Source organism: Haemorhous mexicanus, chromosome Z (genome assembly GCF_027477595.1).
Source record: "Haemorhous mexicanus isolate bHaeMex1 chromosome Z, bHaeMex1.pri, whole genome shotgun sequence".
In the NCBI taxonomy this organism is placed as follows: domain Eukaryota; kingdom Metazoa; phylum Chordata; class Aves; order Passeriformes; family Fringillidae; genus Haemorhous; species Haemorhous mexicanus.
In genome coordinates, this window is record NC_082381.1 from 42,806,200 (window position 1) to 42,820,572 (window position 14,373).

The 14,373-nt window shown below is 39.4% G+C and overlaps 1 protein-coding gene across 1 annotated transcript in view; it reads left to right on the forward strand.

Annotated features, from left to right (window-relative positions):
* The window catches only part of SHB (SH2 domain containing adaptor protein B), a 58,157-nt gene that overhangs the window by 20,785 nt on the left and 22,999 nt on the right, over positions 1 to 14,373 (forward strand). The window lies entirely within an intron of this gene.

Sequence of the window (14,373 nt, forward strand, 5' to 3'; positions counted from 1 at the left end):
TTCATGAGCACTTTGTACCCCATCAGTGACTGTGAGGAGATAAAGTCAGAAAGGAGTAGAGCCTAGTTTCTCTTGTAGTGAGAGACTGTGATGTGTTGTGGTTGCTGCAGCTAGATGCATCACTGGGCTGGAAACCAGCTGTGCATAAAATTAATACAATTTCTTTATGTTTAAGGATGTCTTTTCCACTAGAAAGAATTAAGGTGTTCTCTCTAATGTTTAATACTACAAGTCTAATTTAATATTGATTTTGTTTGTGGAGTTTTTTCCCCGTTTCAACACCTTCATCTTGCTTTTTTGATTTGATATTAGTCCATTTGGAAATGGACTAAATGTGAAACTTGAATCACAAGCCTGAATAAAAATTGAGTTTTTCACAGTTTCTTGATTCTTGTTCTCACTAAGACAAAAGTTTATGCCCAAAATAATGGAAACAAGATGTCTAGAACTTTGGAAATGTACATCAGAATTATAATAGACTACTTGAGGATGCATGTTGAAGGACTGTAACTTCATTCATTCTATTTCCTTGCTCACTGTCTGATGTATCTGGCCTATGTACTTGCATGAAAAGCAAAGTGAAGGAGTGGATGTTTGGGAAAGAGAAACCAATGAGGTCAAAATGCTATTTAACCCTTGCCTGCAGTCTGGAAGACTGGTGTTGGCAAAGAAGCAGTCATTTCAAGTGACTTTTGATGAAGATAGTTAGTTTGACAAATTCTATCTGCTTTCCTAATACAAGCAGCATGTATAATGTATGCAGGTGCCTTTTTCTTGGTGCCTACCTGTGCTTTGCATGCAGTGTTGCCTGTGGCATAGGGAGTTACATTTGTGTTTCTTAATAATGCTGCTTTGATTCTATGTCTGTTTTCACCTGCCAGTTACCACAGGTCTTCCCTCTCCTCCATCCTTCTCATCCCCAGATAAGTTTCAAGATTTTGGACTGTTCTTGTTAAGAACAATGATGCTTTTAATACAGGATGTGAATTGCATGTTCCTTCAAGACAGCAGTGCTTCTGGCAGCAGCTTCAGTAGCACTGAGGTTTGTGGGGTCCCAAAGGATCTGTAATTTTAGCACTCCAGCAGCTGTGTCTTGGGAATATGAAAAAGAGAACTGTGACCCTAGAATGAAAAGAATTCAGTAAATTGGAACATTGATATTCTTTTGGTGACAAAGGTGAAAGAGCTACTGTTTTTAAGTTTTGTGTCCTGCTGACCTGTTCAAGTCCTTTAAATCTCCCTCCCATCTCCCTCTACCCTCCTCTCCCCAACTCCGACCCTCTAGTACCACGTATTTGAAGGTGTCTCACTTCTCTGGTCATCTACGGGTACTTCATCTTGGTACAAAGGATTCTCTTAGGTAGAACATGCCTGAACATGAAAGGATATGGCCATGAAGGGGTCTTCTGCCTGCCTTGTAGAGATTGATATGAGTTGTCTAAACCCTTAAATTGGATAAATTAAATTAAAAATGACTGTTTTGCATTTTCCCTTGTAATCAGACCTCTGTAGACTGTGATTCCTTCTAATTTAATCAGTGTTCCATCTGTTCTTTCCATGCCTGGAAAGGCTTAGAGGCAGTGAACACAAACTGCAATAAGAGGTTCATTGAATACAGGGGGGGAAAAAATCTCACTATGACGACAGTCAACTTGTGGAGGAGGTTGCCTAGTGAGATTTTATAGTCTCCGTCTTTGGAATTTTTCAGGACTCGACTGAGAAACCAGAATGTGAGTAACCTTGTCTGACTGTGTAGCTAAAACCTGCTTTGAGTTGGACATTGAACAAGATGACTTCCACTTCCTGAGATTTTGTTTAACCTAGCTTATTTTATGATCCTGCAACTGTTTTGTGAAAGAGAAGTGGCTGTGAAAGCATATCCCAGACTAGATTGCTGGAACCCATGTTTGGGGTTCCAGCAATCAGTCTCAGCTTTCCAGCTTCACCACCATGACAGTATGTTCCCAGTACTGATCCTGTTAAACTTTATCTCTGGGAAGACCAGACAGCTGACAGGGAGGCACAGGGAAACAGTCAGCTGAAATGTAGCTTGAGCAGGGGCTTATGCACAAATATTCTGGTTTTGTGGAGGTAACCCTAGATGGGCAGAATCTATGCTGAAAGCATGCTGTTGAAGCAAGGGAGTCTGACTCTTGACAGCTGTTCACTATCAGTTTGTGGGGGGGAAGGAGCAGAGGCTGAACAGATGGGTTTCCCGACTGCACTCAGCCTGTACGTGCACTTCTGGACTCTGTTGGCAGGAATTCTGGGTGCTTTCTAGGTGAAGGTATGATGGAAGCATGGGTGACTGATACCATTGTGGCCTGCCACAGCAAAAGAACACTGTAAACTCATTTATGGTCTGACTGGGAGGAGTGTTATTTTATTAGGTAGGGGGGCATCAGAGGTACATCTTGCCAGCTTATCAGTTCAGCTCTCAATCTTCTCAAGCTGGTGCCAGCTCTGTTGCTTCTTGCAACATGGCTCAAAAGCAGAATGGGGAGAATTTGTTGCATGAATAATCAGCAGGGTATGGGAGATGTAGACTGTTGCTGATGAGTTTTACAGTGATTTGTTATATGGAGATGTAATAGTGATACTAAAAGAAAAAGTGAGACATGCACTTGGGACAAAAAATGATAGAAAAATCCCTTGTCACACTCATATGTATCTTCAATTATGCTTTGATCCTTTTCTCTTTCCTTTTATTCTTTTGCAAAGAGGCTTTTAGCCAAAGGAAATATGAAAATGTTTAAGAGCAGCTTGTTAATAAACAAGTTAGTGGATGACAGGATGACAACCCTGGGAATAGATATTTCTAGCCTAACCTGGATTTATTGTTTTTTAAAGGCAACTAGTGGACTTTACATGTGCTGTCACAGCAGAAGGAATTTCTACCCTTTCCCCAGCTAGCTGTGCTCAACTCAAAGGTCCTGCTTGGGGGTCCTTTCTCCACTGCCCCTAAACTAGTGAGAATTTTTTCTCAGTAGAACTTTCTCAATCATATTCTTTCATATTATACTCTCACTTACTCAAATCACTTTGTGTTTTTTATCTGCACTGTACAGAAGAGTTAAGTAGGCTCAAAAAAGCTGGCACTGGAAGTATTAGTTAAGCATGAGGCAAACAGAATAGTTCTTTGAAGGAACAAGATATCCTTTCAGCTCTGATATGTTGTCATCTTTATTGTGCTTAGCTTGATAGTAAATGAATGAAATTTTTGCCTCCTGGTTTTGCATCCAGACTCTGGAAATCCTGAGTGGCAAAATATGAGTGAAACCTTCAGTAAATTAGGTCTGTTTCTGACATCAGCTGTAATGTAGTAGCTAGTGTGCCTTTTCCACTTAGGAAATCCAAACCAGATGAGTGCTTTCATATCCTTAGAAGTAAATGAGACTTGAAGATTCAACCAGTTAGTTCTGTGTCTGTTTTTGTAACAGAGACTGTACATCTTGCCACATCAGTTTACCAACAGTTTATTGTGGCTTGTCTGCAGTGTCATAGAACGAACTTAAAACTTCAGTGAGAAGTGGTGAGAAACACAGTTTTTGTGCTCTTTGCATTTTATGTAGGGTGGCAAAAATGTACAGTTTCTCTCTTTCTCTGATTTCTGGCTATGAAGAACTCTGCTTGAAAATGCTCCTTTGGAGGAGCTCAAACATCTATGCAAACCCAGCTGTTCATTATAATTATGGCTGCTAAAATTATTAGAGGCAATTGTCTGCAGGAGCAGCCTGTTCCTGTTCCTCCCTGGCTGAGGTCAGGTAAGCCTCATCTGGTTTTGGTGTGTGTTGGTGTGCTGACATGTCCATTAATCTTTGTTATCCCTACTCAGGTAAAGACCTAGGAAGCCTTCAGTGTGTTTCTGCTTGCTGATGGACTGTGTTGTGCTACTGTGATTAAATTTTTTGAATAATACCAACGTACAAATAGAAGATGGAAATATTTAGTCTTCGTTTGGGCTTAAACAAGGCTATGCATTGTTCAGTTTCATGTGTAGGTGCCTTGAAGTGGGAGAGTCCACATACATCTTGGTTTTATGAATCAGGATGTAGGCATGCAAAACTGATGCTTTTGCAGGTTACACTAACAATTAAGAGCAGTGCAGGTAAATCTGGGGGAAATTAGTTTTGCCTGAAGGAACTCGGCTTGCTTTCTGCATTCATTTTCTGTGGATAATTTGAAAGTCACTGTGATGAAGCAGTGGTTTTCTGCTGTTCTGGCTCTTGTCTTTTGTACAGTCAAACAACAGTTGCATTTGTCTGAGATGGGCTGCAAGACAGAAAAGTGTGAGCTTTTTCTAAGCAATTCCTGCAGCAGCAGTTATGGCTCTAATGCAGCCTGAGATTGTTGTGAAGGTGTCTATGCTGCTGCCTCAGTTGAAATAGAAAGGGAGGAGTGAGATGAAGTTTAAAAAAGGTGATGTCTTTCATACGTAGTCTTGATTTTGCATTATATTTTTGTAGAGTAGCACATACTATAGCTCTTTCCTTTGGCTGTGACATGCACCATCACTGAAAACCTGGCATCATGGTAGAATATAGAGCATAACAAAAGACAGCCTCTCCTAACTATTTTTAAAGGATCTTTTTGTATCCATCTCTTAAAACAAATAACAAAAAAACCCAGCAAAAAATAAAGCCTTCTACAATTGTCTCCATGGGTGTGGTTTTGTGCATTGTAAATGTTTCCATGTTCACTGCTGGTTTAGAGAGGCATATTGGAAAGTAAGAGTGTAACTGGAAAATTTACCAGAAAGTGTTGACTCAGTTGCATCAGGATCAAGATCATGATTGCAATGAATTTTTATAACATGACATTTTCTGACTTGACCTAATTGGAAAATATTAAATATTGCTCTTCCAGATTTGTGGTACTTCCATTGCAAGAAGTGAAAAAAGTACTGATTTATGATGTTTGCACATGATTGTCATTTGCTTTCCTTAAGCACCTGTTCTTAATGATTCTGTGCTGAATGCTAACCAGATTTATGTGCTGTTCTGTATCAGTGTAAGCACAAATACTCTTGAGTGATGATGTGATAGACTGTATACTGCATACATGCAAACACTGCTGCATGTTCTGTACTGTTATCTAAGTCCAAGGGGAAACCCCAACACTGTGTAACTGACAGATTACTCTGCCAGTGGGCTTTTAACTAGGAATGGACAGCCAATCAGGGTTTACCTGAGTAGTACAATAATTACAGATAAATCTGCAAACACAGGCAAGGTACTGAATATTATAGCAGCTGCACAGCTCAGTGCAGAGTATTTGAAACCTACAAATGCTAGACACAAGTTTCTTCCTCCATCAATCCCTTGCTGACCTACTTGACATAATGAGGAAAGAGATCATAGGCCAAAGAAGATGAGTTGAAACATTTTCCCAGTAATTTCAGGGTTCATATCCCCCCCTTTTTCTGTGCTGTCAGCTGTCATTTAATGCATGCAAGGCCTTGGATTGTGATAAGTAAAGTCTATGGTTGCATATAATGACAGCTGAACAGCTTTCTTCATCTAACCATGGGAAGGTAGAATTCTAAACTAAACTATTTTTTCTTCAGGGCTGAACAGCAAATGCCAACCATATTTTAAGTATACATTAATGATCCTTATGGGATGCATGTGAAGGACTGTGCTAGACTTTAAATTTACATTGGAATTTAACATTTGGAGTTATATTTGAAAGTTTGTATGTCCAAGAGGCGGTGATTCATCTTCATTCACTGCTGATCGGAGTTGCTAGATTATCCCTGTAACTCACTTTGAATGACAGAACAAAAAGATAGCAACTAGGACAATACTTCCCTTGGGGAAAGTGTGTAAAAGTGGGGAAAATTGCAAATAACCACAATGGCTGATCTCTGCTGCTTGCAACTTACCAGTTGGAAAATTGCAAATGATCACTGTGGCAAATAATCACTGTGGCTGTTCCTTGCGGTGAACAGGAGAAAAACCAGATGGTTTAGCATGCAGATGCTGTGTGGCTTTTAAGTCCTGCCAAAGGAGGAAACAGTACTGATAGTGCCTGCTCTTCCTGGAATGCTGGTTGGGGAAAGAGCTCTTGCAAATGGATCAGATATTGTTTCCAAAGCTTTGACTTCTCTTTGTTTTCTTAGCATTTTTCTTTTAAAAAAATACTAATAAGGATAAAATAATGGACATTAGTTACCAAGAAGGTTTCAGGCTGTGTTTTCAGCTGGCACTTTGGGGGTTTTGAGGTTTTTCGGTTGGTTGATTGATTTTTTTTTTTTTTTTTTTTTTTTTTTTTTTTTTTTTAAATCATGGTGATGCAATCATTTACAGGCTGGGTGAAAACAATGCACAATTCACATTTCTGTGTTCCTCTTGATGTAGCCACCAGGTCTATGAAATAAATCTGTTGTAGGAATTATTAAGTAGCAGTTCTTCTCCCTGCCTTGTACTCTCTATGACAAATGCTAGCAGGTGGCTAAAAGAAGATAACATGTCTCATCTGGCTGAGAATATATCTCATCTGAGTTTGTAAAATCAGATATCGCGTTTCTTCTGGCTACAAAAATCTACTGCCTTACAGTACCATGTAAGTTGTACCTGTAGGGAACTTCTTCCCACTATATGTATCAAAGGGAGGAAGTCTGGAGGGAGGCCTCTATCTACTGATCCTTCTCTGTCCTCTCCCACATTCCTAGGAAGCTGTGCTCAAAGCCAGTAACATGCAGGAAGGATAACTCCTTTCTGCATAATTCTCATAGAATTAAACCTCCAGCTCTCAGGAAACAGTTCCCTATTTTGTCTTGGTTGTCTAAACTCCCTTTTGCTCCCATCTGGTTATTCCTTGTAATATCATCCTGAGTATATAAATATATATATATTTATTCTCATTAAAAATAATTTTGATCAGTGCTTATCTCATTTGATAATTTGATTCTTTTGAATCAATTTGAGTAAGCTTTCAGCAAACAGAGACTCTCACAGGCAGTCATGTTGCAAGAAAATATCTTCCTTCTGTGTGAGTCTTGAAGAGCATTTAAATTATGAATGGTTTCTTCTTCCACTCCTGCCCTCTCTCAAGGTGATTCCTGTGAAGGTGAGATATTATGTTCATGAAGAGCACTGGCAAGGGCATAGGGGGCATCAGTAGCAGTCATGAGCAGCAGGACTGATGTAACTGCAGGAAACGGTCATAGTCACTATAACCTTCTCTGTCCTGGCATGGGACAGCTTTAGCTTGTTTAAAATACTCATTTAGACTTTGGTGTTAAGATGGCTTTCAAGGAGAATTTATTCTGTCTGTGCTAATCTTAAAAACAAATCTCTTGGGACACTGTAGTTTATGTCCTGGGCTGATGAGAACCTTTGTACTAACTGGCATACATGGAAATCCCAGCACAGCATTCTGTTTCCCAGAGGACTTCTGTTCCCTCCTACCACAATAAATCAATGTTCTTTTACATAGCTCAGAAGTTTTGGAGTATGGAATGGGGATCATGAATTTTTTTGTTTGCACTGCTGCCACTTGGATTGCTCTGTTTAGGCCATGAAACAATGATTCTTAAATCCCAAAGGTCAGTATTCCATGCAGGTCAAGAAAACCTACAAACAAACCAGGAATATAGCACTGTGATGTAACTGGCTGTAGCAGCATCTGGAGTTGGCTCTTACTCTGTCAAGCAGCAGTAAACGTACAAAGTCGTGGAGGTTTTGGGGTTCTTTTTCCTCTTATCTAAATAAAAAGGGCATCCTTACTCCTCTTCTGTCTTACTGAAAAATGTGCAAGGAGAAAGTAGGTCAGCAGCATCAAAGCACCTCCAAAGAGGCAAGCTCTGCAGAAATCAAGAATTCAAAACTGACAGTTAAACACTGCTTACGTATCAGAAAATATGGTGTTGAGGTGGAAGGCTTTATAGAATAAATTTCCGCCTCCAGGGAACTGAAGAAAGTTAATTTTTTTATTTCTTTGCTCTGCCAAAAGAAAATACATCTCTAAAGATAATTTTCATGTCCTTTAGAAAACAGTATGACTGTCCATCCAGGCCACCAGGATTTGGGTTTTCTTCCCATATATTTTGATTTTTTAATCAGCATCCTTTGACTCCACCAACACCCACCCCTCCTCTTCCTCACCCTTCCCACCCACAAAGACAAATGTGTGCTTCCTGTCTTCTTGGGCAGGGTAGTGGTTGCTTGTTTTAATTCAGTGCATACCTTCTGTGGAAAATATTAATGGGGGTTTTTTGCTGGTTTATTGATACTTATCATAAACGGTCTTCTCCCCACCTGCCCCTGCTCTGACTGGCCTAACAACTTTTCTTTATCAGGATTGTTGGAATGTAATGTTGCTTTGAATGCTTTCTCCTGGGGTAATGAGTCATACTTGGACTTTAGTAGTATTTCCGGCATGATGCAGGCAACGTGAAGATGTTGGTTTTCACATCATGCGGTTATGCCAAGCCCTCACAGGGAACAGGGGAACAAATGTCTGTTCATTCCTGGAAAGTGGCTCACTTCTGAGTCATTTGGCTTCTGTTTGAAAGAAAAGATGAGGGAAGGAAGATCTTCTCATATCCAGCTTTTCCCTAGCAAAATCTGGAATAATTACCATTGAGTGGCAGTTGCTGCGGTCTCAAAGCAAAACAGCCCTCCCTGCCACTGGAATTAATTGGTGTTCCCTTGTGTCCCAGCAGTTGGAGGCATCCAACTGGATCTGTAAGCAGAGGGAAAAGCAGTTTGATTTCTGGTGACCTGAAGTGAAATTTGAACAGAGGTAAAACTTAGCTTCTCTAGGGAATAGGCTTTGTAGTAATAAAATGAGAATTCTGCATCACAAGTCCTGAAGTATTTTCAGACTATCTTTCCAAAATGGATGTGAAAAGAAGCAGTAATGGCGAGGCTTGGATAAGAAAGCAGTTGGCTGAGTATTTTGACCTGTTTATCTGGGAATTAATTCAATGGAAGCAAATGTTCATATCAGGGTGATCTTTGCATTAATCTGTCTTATGCCTGTGGCAAACTGGCAAGTTACTGGTTGATTGTTGCTTGCCCATACACCTGGAGCAAACAGCTCACTGCCCTTCAATGTGATTACTTGCCAGTTCAGTGATTTTCCATTAGAGACTTCAAGAGCAGAACATGTGTAAAGCAGAGGTTTTAGCATTTCAGAAAAACTTATGCCTTGATAGCAAGCACTCCTGCAGATGGGTCTTTGTTGTCTATGATCAGATCAGGCTCTGGTATGACCTTTACCTGCTAGAGATTGCCAAGCTGTCTGGATAATGTGGGGGGAAATGCATCAGATGCTCAGCAATACCTCTCAATGTGAACCTGAGCATTTTCAAGTTTCTTTCTGCTTCCAGTGATAATTTCTGGTTTTCAGTGGTAGGTGAGAATACAAGAAAAGCAATTGGCTGTTGTCCTCAAACAGGCCTTGTTCCTGAGTTATGTTCTCACGTACTTTTTTCTTTTTTTTTTAATATGAAATTTTATTTTTCCAGACTTATCCACAAAAAGCCAGTGTGCTTATAGAAAGTCCTCCAAACCCTTTGTGAACTGCCCTTTTAGGGCTTTTGAATATAAAGTGTTTGAATCCACATTCCACAAGTTCTGCTGTTCATAATTCTGCTCTGACTATCCTAGTTAAAGTCAGGTTAGCCTGTTCTGTCATTGCTAACAGAAACATTCCCTCTCCCTATGGGGAATTTTGTGTTTATAGGAGGAAAATATGAAAGAAGTTGACTCTGTTAAGGCTATAGTTGTTTGCTTGCTTGCTTTAATTAAATACCTGTATCTTTCTGATGATAAATGTTTGGTCGGTCTGTGTGCCTTGAAAAGTTTTGTGAGTTCCAGATAAAGTAGCTTCAGTATTGAGATCCTTGTCACTGGAATTTGTGAGATTTGAGTGACACAAATGTATTCAGTGAGAATAGCAGCACAGTATTTGGTGTTCACTGCAGGCTGGTTACAGTTTTGCTTGTAGTTAATAGCAGGTTGTGTTTTTTATTTGGTTAGTGGGAAACTAAATCCAGGTCAGTGGGATTGAAGTTGTTTAAATGCTGACTTCTGGAAAGAGAGCAGAAGAAAAAGCAACCATCTGTCCTCAGAATCCAGAGGTAGGAGGACAGAAATTCTTCAAGCTGACAGCTTGACAGCTGTCCTCTGTACAACCTTATTCCAGCATAGTGTTTACATGTTAATGTGCATTAAATAAATGAATGAAAAAATCTACTGGGCTTCCTGCAAATAACTGTGTATTTGAACAAATTTAACTGCATGCCAAAATGACCTTGAAAATCATTATACCTACATTAAGGGTTTCTAGCAACAGCTGCTTGTTGCAGTTAGGAGTATTTCCAAGTATTTTGTTTCATGCTTTCTGAAATAGGATGAAGCTTTATTCAGCAATGTGGCTATATAAACTCTGTGAATTCTGTACTGCTGAATGGAGCTGAGTGCAGCTAAATGTCCCCTGTAAAATCCCTTCAATAGAATTCTGTTTTCTGTCCTGAGTATTGCTCTTAGGCTTATTGGATACAAAGGGCATTGATAACCCTTGTACTTTTCTTGAAAGTCAATTTCAGTGGTAGTTTTTCAAAAGTTGACCTAGTGTCTTTGTACTATTTCCAGCATGAGACCTTCATAGTCAGATTTGTCTCACTAGGACAGGCTAGAGCTGCTCTTTTGGCTAGAGAAAGCAGCTGAGGAACTGGTAGGACTGTCATTTTAATTTGGCACTAGTCTTGAAAGCGGTAGCTGAGATGGAGAGTGGTCTGGTTTATCACTTTTGTACCTGATATGTGTGGGCCAGTGCACTTTGAAATCTGATATACTGGCAAGTCTAAACAGCTTTATTGTGCTGCTGTTGATCAATCTGTAAGTTAATGTGACTTTATCGAATTCCACTATAGTTTTCCCTGGTTTTCAGTGGAGCATGCATAAATTACAGATGGCTGTCAGACGGATAAAGAGCCACCTATGTCTGTCTTACCACTGATGCTGTGATTGGTTGCATGTAATTTGTTTAAAAGGTTTCCCAATAGAATAGCAGAGTTTGAAAGAATCAGGCAATTGATATAAAGTAGTGATTTTGTCTTCTGCAGGTTTAGACTCTTCCTGCATATTCGATGTTGATGAGCAAGATGTGCTGTTACTGTGATGCAGGAACCCCAACCTGCACAGAGTCATTGTTCATTGTCTTTCATCACACATGAGAACAAAAACTCTTGCAAAGCCTTAACTTCAGGGAGCCCCGCTGTAACTAACATTGCTTACATGACTGTGGCAGTAAGACTCCTGTATTTTGCTTGTCTAGTTTTTCATCAAAAGATATGTTAAAAATGGGCTGTAAGTGGCACTGAGTTTATTACTGCCTGGTGACATTTACAGATGTGCTTGATTTGGGAAAATGGGCTTTTATATTATCAGAACTTTTTTTAATAATACATTGTTTGACCTCTTGTTACTGCATGCTTGAGTTTGAGATGAAGGAAATATATATTGGCATCTAGCCATTATAGAATGGTCTGGTTGTTTTTTAGTCTGCTGCATCCTTTTGGAAGGCTAGCTATAGAAGTTCACCTGTTGGATTCGGTAAGCAAGTAAGGAAATGGTGAAAACAACTTTGTTGGCTTCATAGCTTTTCTGTTCCCTTGATATATCCCCTAATTCTCTTTAAACTATTTTCAGGAATATAGCGCATCTATTTGTGATCCTGTTCAGTTATTTAGGGCTATTAAGGTGTTTGCTGTGGCTGATGTGGCTGCTTGTCCTGTGGAGCTCTGTATGTGAGTATCAGAATTGTTCACCAAGTGGGAAGAACAATGTCAAGTTGAGTCTTGTATCTCATAGTGTTGTTTAAGTTTTGGTACCTCTCCTAGTCAAGTTCTTGGTTTTACACAGGAGCCCAAACTTCTGGAGCCTGATTCTGTAATAACCACTGGTCTGTGAGAACAAGAATTATCTGTGGGAGTCTTCCAGGCTGCTAGTAAAATTAGTGCTTTCAAAACTTCAATTGTTACTTCTTCTGATAGTTATTAACCTAATGCTGAATTGTATACAAATATACTTTTAATCAGCAATAAGAATTCCAATTATATAGTTCATAAAAGTGAATTTCTAAAGAAAAAGTTAAATTAACATAGTTTTTTCTTCCTAATCTTTCCAAAGACTTTAGCCCTTAGAGCTGTCACTGTTAGAGGCTGTAAGATTACCGTAAGAAATGTTTCATCACAATTGTGCTGTTGTCTTCTACTATTTGATTCTTGAATATCAAGTTTGCACTGAGCTGTCTGTGTATAATGCTAACACTGCTTATGGTACAGATTCAGCTGTGCTGTTGTTTATTGAAAGGAACTTTTTCTGATTTAGCTTTTAGTAAAATTACTTTTATTTACAAATACTCTCAATGGTGAATTTTCAAGCATATTTATACAAAGCTTTATAAAAGAGATTGGAGATATGTGTGTAGAAGTGTATGTGCATACATGCATATGTTTTTATATATTACAGAATCACAGACCGTGGTGAGTTGGAAGGGATCCACAAGGATCATTAAGTCCAGCTCCTGGCCCTGCACTTCCTCCATCTACGTTGTAGCTTTTCCTAGAAAAACTTATCTGCTTTAAAATCAAATATTCACAATTTTTCTAATTATGCTTCTTGAACATAAGAACCACCTTGTGTTTACTGGTAAACTTTTCTGTATGGTCTGATGCTTTGGTCTTCTGGGTAAAAGAAAAATGTCAGGCAAGAGTTCTTGTATTGAAATATGCTCACACACAAAGAGCCAATTGCGTAGCTGTATTTGGCACCAAATTTCTGTTTGGTACTTACAACTGATTTGGCTTCTGTTCCTCAGAAATGCACATTTCTTGGTATAGCATTGACTGGGTCCACAGTACTGAAAGACAAAAAGGTACATGCCACTTTTCTGACTTCAGAAAAAACCAAAATGTTTATCTTTTTGAACCAGAGTATTCAAGAGAGCAGTGTATTCTTTCTATTACAGTTTTCTTTTCAATGCAGCATTTTTTCTTGATGTGGTTTTTCATAACTAGAAATTAAGATGATGTATCTTGCTTGTAGCATCAATTTTGGTGTATATTTCTTCAAAATTACAGTATTTTTAATGCATGAATCAAATAATTTTTTTTTTTCTCAAGGAATAAGGGTACTGTCTTGGGCACTGTAAGGGCACTGTTTTGCAGACTTTCCACTGTGCTTTGGAGGGGTTTGGAGAAGTTACTTGATTATAATATTCTTGTTGATATATGACTTTTATTGTTATAACAGAGAGAACTGCTCTAGATTTTTGCTTCATTTGTAGCTTAAAAAGTTCTCTCTCTGAGTCTTTTCATAAGTTTGCAATTTGCTACATTATTGGTGTTCTTATTTTGTTGTTGTGGTGGTCAGTATAATCACACAACATCTGAAGTTGGAAGGGACCTATTGATATTATCTAATAAAAAAATCCTGTTCAAGCAGGTTCAGCTAGAATAGATTGCCCATAACTATGACCAGTCAGATCTTGAATATTTCCAAAGATGGATAATTCACAGCCTCTCCAGGCAACCTATTTCTATGTTTGAGCATTATCACAGTCAAAATGTGTTTTCTTGTATTCAGATGGAATTGCATATATTTTGACTTGTGCCTGTTATATCGTGGCCTGTCAATAAAAGTCTGTCCCTGTCTTCTCTTTGTTCCATCAGGTATTTATAAGCATTGATAATGTCTCTACTAAAACTTGTTTTCTCCCAGCTAACAAGTCTCAACTCTTTCAGTCTCTCCTCATATGAAAAGTGCTTCAGTCCCATTATTGAGCTTTATGGCCTTTTGCTGAAACTTCCTGCAGTATTCTGTGTTTTTCTTGTGCTGGGCAGATGAGAACTGGACCCAGCAGTCCAGATGTGGCCTCACCAGTGCTGAGTAGAGGGGAAGAATCACATCTGTTGATCTGTGTTCAGCGCTCCTGATGCGCCCCAAGTTAGGCTGTCCCTCATTCCTGTGAGGGTGCATTGCTGGCTTGTGTTTCCCTTGCTGCCATACAGGACCCCAAAGTCCTTCTCTGCTGAGCAGCTTTCTAGCCTGTTAGTCTACAATTTTTCAGCCTCCCTGGGTCCCTTTGAATGGTAGCACAGCCACCTGATCTATCATTCACTCTTGTATCAGTAGTTGGAGGGACTGTGGCTTTGCTTAACCAAGGCTCTGGAAACTCCAAAGAATAAAGCACTTCCCATGACCTACCTGGTAACCTATCCCAGGGCTGCACCTCATGAGGGGAAGAAGGTACCCACAATGTAACACTTGGATCTCTTGAGCCTGTTCCTCCTTACTGCTTCTTCTGATTCTGCCCAAGAAGGTTTGGTTCTGACTGCTTTTCAGGCAGCTGAGAGCT